The following is a 13,196-nucleotide window of genomic DNA, read 5'->3' on the forward strand; positions in this document are numbered from 1 at the left end:
GGCCGCCTCAGGAGCGCCTGGTGTTGGGGCTTGTAGGGCCTTAATAGCCCGCTCTTTTAGTAATGCAAAGTCCACATTGGGGTGCTCCAGGGCCCACAGCCTTTGTTGCTTGCGGTCTTCAGGGGACCCCAGCCCCTGCAGGAATTGCTCTACTAGCATCTTATTGTTGTCGGCATCATTAATAGTGTCCACCTGCTTCAGTGTGCAGAGGGCGGTCTGTAGGCGCAGGGCATAGTCCCTTATGTTATCTGCAGGTCACTGTCGGCATTGATAAAACTGCATCCACAGCTTCGCTTCCGTGCGGGTCTCGAAAGCAATTTGGAGTTTTTCAAAAATGGTAGCCACTGAGGCCCGGTCCCCATCGGTCCAGGTCTCCGTCTCCTGCTCAGCCACACCGGTTAGCTTCCCCAGCACTACCGCTGCCCGTTGCCTGTCCGTCAAGGGATACAACTCGAGGACCGGGCTAAGCTTTTTCCTGAACACCTGCAAAGCATCAGGTTTCCCATCGTACTGCGGCAGCCAGGTAGCACCAGGCACATAGGGCAGGGAGAACGTCATCACCTGGGTGACTGCGGGGCCTGCGGCCTCTCCCGCTCTTGCGACCGGAGCAAGGGCTGGCCAATTTCCATCCGCGGGTGCCGCTGTGGCTGTGACCGCCGGCCCTCCAGCATCTCCGTCGGGTGCAGACATCTTGTTTCTGCCCCCCCTTGGTATCTCTTCGACACTCCCTCTTCAGGGGCGGGGCTTTTCTTTTCGCGCCTCCTCTGCTCGGAGGAGACGCTCGAGCAGGAAAATCTTCGCGCCCAAGATGGCGGTATTCAAAATTTTTCGGCCGGACACCGCCGGCGGGGACTGCAAGGCGCACTTCTACTGGTAAGTAGATCAGCACAAAACTGTTCGTGACACTAAGTTGTCGCGGGCGGCGGGGCGCTGCGCTCGCCAACGCTCGGGTCCGGCGCTACTGGTCGGTGGCTCGAGCGGTGGGCCGGATCCGGGGACTCGAGCGGCGCTCCTCGCCCGTGAGTGAAAAGGGGGGTGGTTTGGTTTGGGAATTTAGTCCGTGATGCCACCCACAGGTTGTGGTGAAGATGGGCACCACCGCTGCTGTTGACGGGGATCCCGGGAGCGATGGTAGGGAGCAGCTGGGATGTTGTTTTCCCCCTCCGTGGGTAGGGGTTAGTGGTCCCGGGGCCCGGTGGTGTGACTGGGAGGCAGGGTAGGTGAGGTGCAGGGTTGCAGGGACAGCGCGGCGTGGTGCCGGATGGCACGGGTGTACTCACTCAGACAGAAAGTCACAAAGTCTCCGGTAAACCAAACGGCTGGATGGACGGGTCCCGCAGCCGGCTGCAGTGTCTCTCCCCGGACAGGTGATGGTGGCTGTCTTTCCCTGCACCTTTGTGTACTGTCTTGACTACGATGGGTTCCCATCGGTAGTCCACTCGCAGCGGTGGTGCCCATCTTCACCACAACCCGTGGGTGGCGTCACGGATTAAATCCCCAAACAAACCACCCCCTTTTCACTCACGGGCGAGGAGCGCCGCTTGAGTCCCTGGATCCGGCCCACCGCTCGAGCCACTGAGCAGCAGCGCCGGACGCGAGCGTTAGCGAGCGCAGCGCCCCACTGCCCTCGACAAATAGGGCTGGCCACTTGGGGGGTTGGTTAAGGGGAGATTACGAGTGTCAGGAGTCAATCAGAGAAAGGGAGAGTGTAGAGTTGGAGGTGAAAGTGAGAGGAGGTCAGTCAACACCAACAGAAACGGGACTCCCCCTTAGCGGCAGCGGTGTCCAGAAGTTTGGTTTACTAAAGTTGTCGGTGTCAGTATTATTGGACTGAGTGAGTACGCAAGTGACCCTTACCTCCCCAACTGCACCTCCCTGTCCCCATCATCGAGTCCCGGGGCATCCCCCTAACCGTGGAGGGAATAAACACCTGGCTGCCCACTCCATCGTCACCGGGTACTCCCAGCCGCAGCGGTGGTACTCCATCTTGCCAGACACCATGGGTGGTGTCATGAACTCTCAATATACCATACCCCCTGTAAATACTCCCCTTCATTCGAGTGGCCGCGAGACCCTTGGCTCCGGACGCCCCTCGAGCCACCGCGGATCCAGATCTGAGCAGCTCGGCTGCTGACTCGGGGGTGGCACACAAGCCTTTCTGCTCAGCATGAATCGACTTTCATCAGTGACCAGCACTGAGGCCCATTGGTCCCTTGTCCAGCAAGAAAATCACGCCGGTACCTGGTGTTGTGGTCAGGTACCCTTGCAGGTCATCAATCACGCAGACCACACTGTATAAACGGTTTCAAATGGTCTGATGCGACACTTGGATGCCTCCCATCTCCTTTAATTGTGCCTGGAGTTGTGTGTATTCATCATTTGGTTCCAAAGGGGACTGTTCACAGTGAAGTTGGCAACAGTGTGGGATGTGGTCAAAGGACGTCCACTTCTATAGTCACTCTGAATCTCTGTGGGAACCTGCTGATAACACTCTGAAACACTGTAAGATTAGTGGCCACTTCCATCTGAGAACATCCTGCTTGAAGCCTCGCAATGGTGCGGTGCTGCTGATCAATTGTTAGCTGTCATCTTGCTCTCATGATGTCAAAATGTGAACAGCATGATCAGGACTGTTTAATACCAATTGGGCATTTCATGGATCAAACACCTGTTGTGATTTTGCCATTTGGCTCTTTGTTAGAGAACAGTAAGTTCTGTAAAAACTACTGAAACATTGAACAGTTGGACATGTGGACTCAAAAGTTTAGAGAAGGTCACCTGAAAAGGTTAAAGTGCATTTTAGGATTATCCTGAAATTTCACCCGAAAGCCAAATATCCCTAACTTTTTGTGAGTAGTATTTTCATTTATCTTATGTATATTCTTTATTTGATGGTATTTAGTCACCATTCATTTTACTATTTTCATTATATGATTTTCATGCTATTATTTTATTTATAGTCAGATAATCTTGATAAAGGCCATTTTGGTCAAAACGTCAGACATATATCTGTACATATTTGTCAGACTGTACTGAATGAAACACTTATTTCACCTTAACTTACTGGATTACATTTTTTGCCATAGTTAACCTTTGTGATAAAGTACAAAGTGTCACGAAAAAATAATCTCAGAATTAGAGATGAGCGGACCCAAACAGTAAAGTTTGGTGTTCAAATCGAGCACAGACTTTTAAAAATAAATCAGTGTTCAAGTTCAGGCTCGGATGTTTTACAAATGCTGACTACTCAAATAAGAATCACTGTGTTTGGGTACGCTCGATGCTCGGCCCACTGCGAGCCACTTGTAGTGTTTGAACAGCTCGCACTGGGCATAACAAAAGAAACATCAGATATAGTATGTACAAAAAAAGTGGAAAAAAAAACCCTTCCCTCTGTCCCCCGGAAGTGCTGTTTATGGCTGTCTGTATGTGGGTGGAGACCAATCAGTGACTTCAGATGGGGTTCAGGTCAAATCCAGGTCCAGAACTGAACGTTATCTAAAGTCCAGCTTAACCCTCCCAACCCCAACTTCAGAGGGTGCACTCATCTTTACTCAGAATAATTGGGATATGTTGAAGCATTGAAAAGTTATTACCACTTAAGTGACACTGGTCAGATTTCAAAAATTGAGCTTGGTCATTAATGTGAAATTGGCTTTGTCACTAAGGGGTTAAAAAAGTTCACCCTATAAACAATGTATTTAGTAGTGCAGTGATCTGTATTTTGAACCCACAGGTATTTCACAGAATTTTATAACATTGGGCCATGAAAAAGAAAAATAATGTATTTTTCCACTAAAATGTTGGTTCAGTCCCAAAGTTTTCATTTTCATTAGGTGTAAAAAAGAAAACCACAATTTGTAATTCAATTTCTCTGGAGTATGCAAATTTCTCATTTGTGCTCGGAAACTATTGTTCGGGCAAACAGTAGAGCTCAGACGGGAAAGTGCATTTTGGACTAAACAATTTTGGACTAAGCTGTAATGATTTGCAAATGCCAAGTCACATTAGCTGAGTCTCTAAGATGCCAAAATATGAAAAACTCTATATAAGTTCACTTAGGGGTGTATTGAGCAGGAGTTTTTCAGTCTTATATACCATTTGTTACACAGGAGGACGGTTAGCGCAAAACTAATAACAGCTCTAACATCCCCCGAGGTCCTCTGGGCACATGGTAAAGCCACAGATGGACAGGCAGCCAGAAGGCACAGCTTCAGAGGAACAAGAAAATATAAAACACAATCGGTGGTGTTAGCAGCACACCCACCGAGTACTGGACCTCCCCTGTTAACAGCACAGGGAGTCCTGAGGGAGACTGTCCATGCACGAAAGGGGCACACCGGGACAGTAGGAGCAGCTCAATTAGAACCACTGAGCTGCCACTGAAGGACTGGAGTGGTAGAGCAAAAGCGGGTTCACTGGTCCTGACTGTACCTCACCACGAATCATGGCGTGACGAGTACCGACGCCTAACACTGCCTACCGCTTCCAGTATATAATGGCGCTGGCCGCAAATGTGGCTACACTGCTCTGACTCTAGACCCAGGGCTGAAATGACGCATGCGCAACCATAGGCGTCATCCAGGATCTTTTAAAGACTAAGCCCTGCCCCAAGCCAAGCACTAGATGACAATAGCGCTGGTAGCGGCCAATGAGGGACCTGCACATCAACAATGACGTCATCGACGATCAATCAGTGGCCGCCACATCACCAATGACGTCATCGACGGCCAATCAGCGGCTGCCGAGTCACTAGTGACATCACGGGGATCCCGCACTTAGAGCCAGGAGAGGCAGCGGGAACCCACGCATGCATGGTTGGGCAAAACAGGGACTTAAGGGTGCTTTACATGCTGTGACATCGCTAACAATATATCATCGGGGTCACATCGTTAGTGACGCACATCCGGCGCCATTAGCGACATCGCATTGTGTGGCACCAAGGAGCGACGATCAACGATCACAAAAACGTCAAAAATCATTGATCATTGACACGTCACTCCTTTTCATAATATCGTTGGTGGTGCATGCAGCTGGTTGTTTGTCGTTCCTGCGGCATCACACATCGGTATGTATGACACCGCAGGAACGACGAACATCTCCTTACCTGTGTCCACCGGCAATGAGGAAGGAAGAAGGTGGGCAGCATGTTTAGGCCGCTCATCTCTGCCCCTCCTCTGCTATTGGGCGGCCGCTTAGTGACGCCGCAGCGACGTTGCTATGACACCGAACAAACCTCCCCCTAGAAGGAGAGATTGTTCGGCAGTCACAGCGACGTCGCTGAAAAGGTGTGTGCGTGTTACGCTGCCATAGCGATAATGTTCGCTACGGCAGCGATCACCAAATGTCACACGAACGACGGGGGCGGGTGCTATCGCTAGCGATGTCGCAGCGTGTAAAGCACCCTTAAGTCTCAGAACGTACAAAGACACAAAGACACTGGACAGCTGACGCCTAGCAGCAAAGCGCCTCGAGCAACAGACAGATGGCGCAGGAGAGTCAGCCGACACCATACCGGAGGATGGGGATGGGGCAGGACTGATTCGAGGCTCAGGAGAACCCCGAACCATAACACCTTTGAACCCTAAAATGAAAAAATTAACATTTTCTTCTGAGAAGGACTGTGGTTAAATATCAGAGAAGCTTTCCCGGCACACATAAAAAAATAAAACTCAGTTTACAAAGTAGGTAATTTTCTAATGACAAATTCACTTTTAAAAATCTGGTAAAAAGTGATCACTTTTACAAGAAAACTAATAAAAAACAAAAAAAAAATCAATCAATGATTTGTCAAAGCAAAGGTCAGTTTAAAGCAGGTCAATGGCTTCTTTCTGTAACACCTGCATATACATATACAGTTGACATAACTGGCCTGGATTCTCTGCCAGCACTGTCTGTTTGAGTAAAGACATTGCAAACAAAGGTTCAAAGACTATTTCAAGTCTGGAATCTGCTAGATAATGCTGAGAAAGTCAATCTCAAAGTATTCTGATCAATGTCACAATGGTAACCTGACAATTGTCCCTTTTTAGCATGCATTCACACATGCTTCTGAAGCAAGTGAGGCCCATAGCCATCTTCACAATTTTAGAGGTAAATTTTGTTCATTCGTGCCTCGATGTGGAAGATGCAAAGTTTTGAATCATGTAGGAGACTATCAGCTTAGCGAGTTATCACCTAGCCTTAAGGCCCCGTCACACTAAGCAACATCGCTAGCAACATCGCTGCTAACGAACAACTTCTGTGACGTAACAGCGATGTTGCTAGTGATGTTGCTGTGTGTGACATCCAGCAACAACCTGGCCCCTGCTGTGAGGTCGTTGGTTGTTGCTGAATGTCCTGGGCCATTTTTTAGTTGTTGCTGTCCCGCTGTGAAGCACAGATCGCTGTGTGTGACAGGGAGACAGCAACAACTAATGTGCAGGCAGCAGGAGCCGGCTTCTGCAGAGGCTGGTAACCAATGTAAACATCGGGTAACCAAGAAGCCCTGTCCTTGGTTACCCGATATTTACCTTTGATACCAGACTCAGCCGCTCTCACTGTCAGTGCCGGCTCCTGCTCTGTACACATGTAGCTGCAGGACACATCGGGTTAATTAACCCGATGTGTGCTGTAACTAGGAGAGCAAGGAGCCAGCGCTCAGTGTGCGCTGCTCCCTGCTCTGTGCACGTGTGGCTGGACACTGGTTGCTGGTGAGCTCACCAGCAACTCGTGTAGCCACGCTCCAGCGATCTCTGCCAGGTCAGGTTGCTGGTGGGTTCGCTGGAGCGTCGCAGTGTGACAGCTCACCAGCAACCTCCTAGCAACTTACCAGCGATCCCTATCGTTGTTGGGATCGCTGGTAAGTTGCTTAGTGTGACTGGACCTTTAGGATACACAATATCTTAATGTTCTTTAGGGGTCTCATTGCTAGAATCCCCACCAATCTTAAGTTTTACCTTTGATTGGAGTGAAGGAAGTACATGAACACCCCCTGTGATACCTATATGCTCTATTAGATATGATGACCTACTATATTGAGCTTTATTCAGCAATTCTGTTGACAATGAATGGATTGGTGGCAAAACAGGACATTTCCAAAAGATATTTTGAAGATCAACGCGGAGTTAGTGGTGTAAACCACAGAATCAGCAAGTCACATACTCATGAGATAAGTGATAACTTGCTCAGGTGGTTTAACACTTTTAAATACATTTTAAAAAAAAATAATAATTACATTGTCATTGATACGATTTTTCAGAGATGTCCCTATATAACATCCAACAGTAATCTGCCATCATTGAGTCATTCCAAAAATCCTGTTAGCGGTGTTCCATTACTTTAATGTCCTGGTGAAACCGCTCGCCTTGTTCATTTCTTATGTGGCGCCCCTGCGGCTTCAGGTGCCACAGGGTACTGCACTTCTCCGAGGTCAGTATTCTTCTTGGATACGGAGGAGGTCATCACTGGTTGCCTATGTACTACAGAAGCCAACATAAACTTATCACTCTCACTCACAAAGCTCTACACGGTTCCGCACCGGCCTACATCTCCTCCCTCATCTCTGTCTATCATCCCACCCGTACCCTCCGCTCTGCTAATGACCTAAGACTGATATCCTCAACAATTCGAACCTCCCACTCCTGTCTTCAAGATTTTTCACGAGCTGCGCCTATGCTCTGGAACACACTACCAAGAACAATCCGAATAATTCCCGACATCCACACCTTAGAGCGGGCTCTAAAAACGCATTTCTTTAGACTAGCCTATCACCTCACCACCCTGATCTAATCTAGTTCCTTTCTGCCTTTCATAAAAATGTACTTCCAATTCTTGTCCCCTGTATCTTTTGGTTCCTTCATCTTCATGTACTTTTTTACACTATGTACCTGTATAAATTCTGGCTGGCGACTGGTCCATGCAGCTGGTTTTGAATCCCCTATTAAATCAATGGCTGGACCATAGATGACAAGCTTTTCTCCCATTCACCTTTTGTGCCTCCCCTATTCCCTCATAGACTGTAAGCTTACGAGCAGGGCCCTCACTCCTCTTGGTATCTTAATTTTGTTATTTTGTATTGTCTCATATTGTCTGTACATGTCCCCTCTGAATTGTAAAGTGCTGCGGAATATGTTGGTGCTATAGAAATAAAACGTATTATTATTATAAGCAAAGGACCAAGCTATATATGTGAAATGAAACACATGGTGTTAAAAAATCTACTCTTAAATATATTTTTCTTCAAATACGTAAAAGCGCATGAAAGAAAGAACTTCAAAAATGTAAAAAAATAAATGTATTTTATCTATTTAAAAATGGTTGTCAAAATTCAGTTACAGAAAGGAAAAATAATATACTTCATTAGCTTCCGTAAAAAGTTCAATGAGTCCATACAAATCAATAGAAATCTTCATCTATTTCACCTTGGTTCCCAAATAGAATCATGTTGCAGGACTGACAGACATATCTTGCTTCGTCTTGGGTGAATGCAGGATAGGCTGGATGGATGGATCCGCTTCGACATGTGTGGATTGACTCTCGGAGCAGGAGTGAGCCCACCCCCTCCCACCGTGTGTTATATGACAACTGTCCAATCCATATAGGGTATTTTCAGCTGAACACTGTTACACATGACATAATCACTAGAAGCTTCGAGATGGAAGGATATATATATATATATATACCATGCTATGTCAGCATCTTAATACAGATACCTTATTATTTATTCCTTATAAAAACTTTATCAATAAGCTATGCCCTTCCAATATAGACAAAACTGTGAAAACATATAATATGTCCTACTATAAAATGTTTGATAACTACATGTATTAATTTTAATGTTTTTACATATGGCTATGGGTGCGGAAGGGTTCTCAGACAGAAAGTGCAGTTTTTTAACTGCAGGTGAGGTTACACCTAGGTTAGGGACCCCAAAAATAGAGATTACCTTGGCATGGTTTTGGGGCTCTTTTGCATTGATCATGCTTTTCATTATTGCCCCATACATTGTGACTAGTGTGCAACTCTTTATCTTATTGTATAGTTATATGTTTTTGAGTTCTGCACCTTGTTCACACCATTGGAGTTCCACAAGTACATTCTTTAAAAACGGACCTAACATCATTCCCTACACCTTTATTTGACGACATGCCGGGGTCACGGAATCGAGCCTCTCCACCGCGATGTCCTGTCCCAAACCACCGAAACCGCGGTCCAGTAATGAGTCATCCCACGGCTCTGGCCTGGGCATGTCACTTACATCCCTAAGATTTTGAGTGAAGAAATCTAAATGTGAATGGAAAAAGTGCATTTTTAGAGACATGCGACATCCAAGAATCCAGTTCCTCAACACCTTCAACATATTCTGGAGATTTTTTTTTTCGCAGATCCACTTGAAGCTTTTCCAAGATCTCAATTCCTTATCATTTAAGAGTTCCTTCAAACACATCATCTCTCATAAGCTCTGAGGACCAACAAATACCCCTGCTTTCAGTTTTGCTGGTGAAATGCTGGAGAATTTCTGTGAAATGTACCGGAACCCTTGTGAATTTCTCTTTGCCATGGCTTTCACAAAGTTTTTAATCAATCCCAACTTTACAGGTAGTGAAGGAAGAAAGATTTTTGTTAGAGCAACTGAAGAATTATGCTGAACATTGTCTCTACCTGGAGTATAGATGTTTCTCTGTCCCCAATCACGATGAACATAATGTTCTACTGCATTTCTACTGTCCCATAAACACAAGAAGCAACAATATTTTGTTTAAACCTCCTTGCATTCCCATTAGCAGACCAATCACTTTCAAATCTCCACAGATATTCCATTGATGATGCTTATATTGTATAGCATCCAAAACAACTGACAGATTTTCATAACTTACCTTTAGATGACATGAGTGAGCAATAGGGATTGATGGTTTCATCTTTCCATTGCGAAGCAACACTGCTTTCATACTTCTCTGGGATGAGTCAATAACAAACAAACAAATCCATCTTTTTCTACCTCTCATCATAGGGAGGCCTTCCATTCCTTGTAGTAGTCTAGTTGCCCGCTTTTGAAATGACTAACTTCTGAATGTCCTTTTTAAAATGTGGAGCCCAAAACTGGACCCATATTGTAGATGTGGCTTTACGAGTGATTTATAGAGGGGTAACAATACGGTGGGATCACGGGATCTAATCTGTTTTTTATAGACCCTAAAATCTTGTTTGCTTTTGCAGCTGCTGCTCAGCTTACTTTTAACCAGAATACCAAAGTCTTTCTCCTGTTCTGTAGTCCCGAGCTTACTTCCATTTAATGCATATGCAGCAATAGAATTACTCCGTCCTAGGTGCATGACTTTACATTTATCAACATTAAATCTCATTTGCCCATTTTGACATCTTATCCAGATCGTTTTGTAATATTGTACTATAAAGGTCAGTTTTTAATATCCTACATAGTTTGGTGTCATCAGCAAAGACCGACAATTTACTATCTATCCCATCCACAAGATCATTAATAAAGATATTCAAAAAACTGGTCCTAGCACAGATCCCTGTGGCACCCCACTGCTGACTATAGCCCATTTAGAGAATGTACCATTTATGATGACTCTTTATTACCTATCTTTAGAAAATTCCTTACATATCTGCTTATAGTGTCCCCTAATCCTTGCATCTGGAGCTTCATTACAATACTGTTATGTGGCACAGTATCAAATGTCTTTCCAAAGTCCAAATAAATCATATCAGCTGCATTACCAATATCCAGATTTGCACTTCCTGACAGAACCCCAATATGTCGGTTAGACACAACTTATCTTTCATGAATCCATGCTGTCTGTCAGTTATTATATTATTTTCTACAATATATTTTTGCATGTCATCTCTTAAAATGCCCTCAAAAACCTTCCACACCACTGATTTCAGACTTACAGGATGGTAGTGGCCTGGATCCATCTTAACTTTCTTAAATATCGGTAACATATCAGCAATTCTGCAATCTTGAGGCACTAACCCTGTTAGAAGAGAGTTAGGCTATGTGAGCACAGTGCGTTTTTCGCGGCGTTTTTGCGCATTTTTTGGGTGCGTTTTTGGCCTCAAAACTGCATGACTTTGTTTCCCCAGCAAAGTCTATGAGTTTTCATTTTTGCTGTCCGCACACAACTTTTCTTTTTAAGCTGCGTTTTTGAGCTTGAAAAAAAAAAATGGACATGTCAATTCTTTCCTGCGTTTTTCTGCGTTTTCCGCCCATGCAATGCATTGGAAAAATGCAGCAAAACGCAGAGATCAAAAATGCAGCAAAACGCAGCCAAAAACGCACAAAATCGTGGTAAAAACGCATGTGTTTTTTGATGCGTTTTTTCGACGCGGGTGCGTTTTTGTGCATTTTTATCGGCCAAAAACGCACAAAAACGCAGCGTCAAAAAAACGCAGCGTGCACACATAGCCTTAAGAAGAAGAGATACAGCGGTCTGTGAATTACTGACCTAAATTTCCTCAATATCTCTGGATGAATGCCATTTGGCCCAGGGAATTTGTCAATCTGTTAAATTAGCTATATCTGGGAGGGGAAGGGGGACTTTGATTTTTGCCTTGTTGCTTGATCCTGCAACAGTCAGTTCCTTGGTGAACATTTCAGTCGACGTTACTAAAATGCCCCAACTGTTTGCATTTAATCTCTCTATAAATTGGGAAATTTCTTATGAGTTACTTTTCCATGTTAAAAAAAAAGTCATCTTTATATCTATTATAGAAGATAATATTTGTAAAATATTTTGATTGGTAAATATTGTATGTAGATCTTCAGACATCCCCATTAATATATTGGCATAGCTTTGGGGCTACCCATGCCACCATTGCAGTGCCGCATTTTTTAATAGTACAGTCATGGCCAAAAGTTTTGAGAATGACACCAAAATTATATTTTCCCATGATCTGTTGCCCTCTGGTTTTTAATTGTGTTTGTCTGATGTTTACATCACATACAGAAATATAATTGCAATCATATTATGAGTACCAAAAGGTTATATTGACAGTTCGAATGAGTTAATGCAGCAAGTCAATATTTGCAGTGTTGACCCTTCTTCTTTAGGACCTTTGCAATTCTCCCTGGCATGCTCTCAATCAACTTCTGGACCAAATCCTGACTGATAGCTGTCCATTCTTGCATAAGCAATGCTTGCATTTTGCCAGAATTTGTTGGTTTTTGTTTGTCCACCCATCTCTTGATGATTGCCCACAAGTTCTCAATGGGATTAAGAGCTGGGGAGTTTCCAGGCCATGGACCCAAAATCTCTATGTTTTGTTCCATGAGCCATTTAGTGATCACCTTTGCTTTATGGCAAGGTGCTCCATCATGCTGGAAAAGGCATTGTTGGGCGCCAAACTGCTCTTGGACAGTTGGGAGAAGTTGCTCTTGGAGGACATTCTGGTACCATTCTTTATTTATGGCTGTGTTTTTAGGCAAGACTGTGAGTGAGCCGATTCCCTTGGCTGAGAAGCAACCCCACACATGAATCGTTTCAGGATGCTTAACAGTTGGCATGAGACAAGACTGGTGGTAGCGCTCACCTCTTCTTCTCCTAATAAGCTGTTTTCCAGATGTACCAAACAATCGAAAAGGGGATTCATCTGAGAAAATGACTTTACCCCAGTCCTCAGCAGTCCACTCCCTGTACCTTTTGCAGAATATCAGTCAGTCCCTGATGTTTTTTCTGGAGAGAAGTGGCTTCTTTGCTGCCCTCCTTGAAACCAGGCCATGCTCAAAGAGTCTCCGCCTCACAGTGCGTGCAGAAGCACTCACACCAGCCTGCTGCCATTGCTGAGCTAGCTCGGCACTGCTGGTAGTCCGATCCCGCAGCTGAAACAGTTTTAAGATACGGTCCTGGCGTTTGCTGGTCCTTCTTGGGCGCCCTGGAGCCTTTTTGGCAACAATGGAAGCTCTCTCCTTGAAGTTCTTGATGATGTGATAGATTATTGACTGAGGTGCAATCTTTGTAGCTGCGATACTCTTCCCTGTTAGGCCATGTTTGTGCAGAGCAATGATGGCTGCACGTGTTTCTTTAGAGATAACCATGGTTAACTGAAGAGAAACAATGATACCAAGCACCAGCCTCCTTTTAAAGTGTCCAGTGGTGTCATTCTTACTTAATCATGACTGATTGATCGCCAGCCCTGTCCTCATCAACCCCCACACCTGTGTTAATGGAACAATCACTAAAACAATGTTAGCTGCT

The sequence above is a fragment of the Anomaloglossus baeobatrachus genome, chromosome 3 (genome assembly GCF_048569485.1).
Source record: "Anomaloglossus baeobatrachus isolate aAnoBae1 chromosome 3, aAnoBae1.hap1, whole genome shotgun sequence".
Classification (NCBI taxonomy): domain Eukaryota; kingdom Metazoa; phylum Chordata; class Amphibia; order Anura; family Aromobatidae; genus Anomaloglossus; species Anomaloglossus baeobatrachus.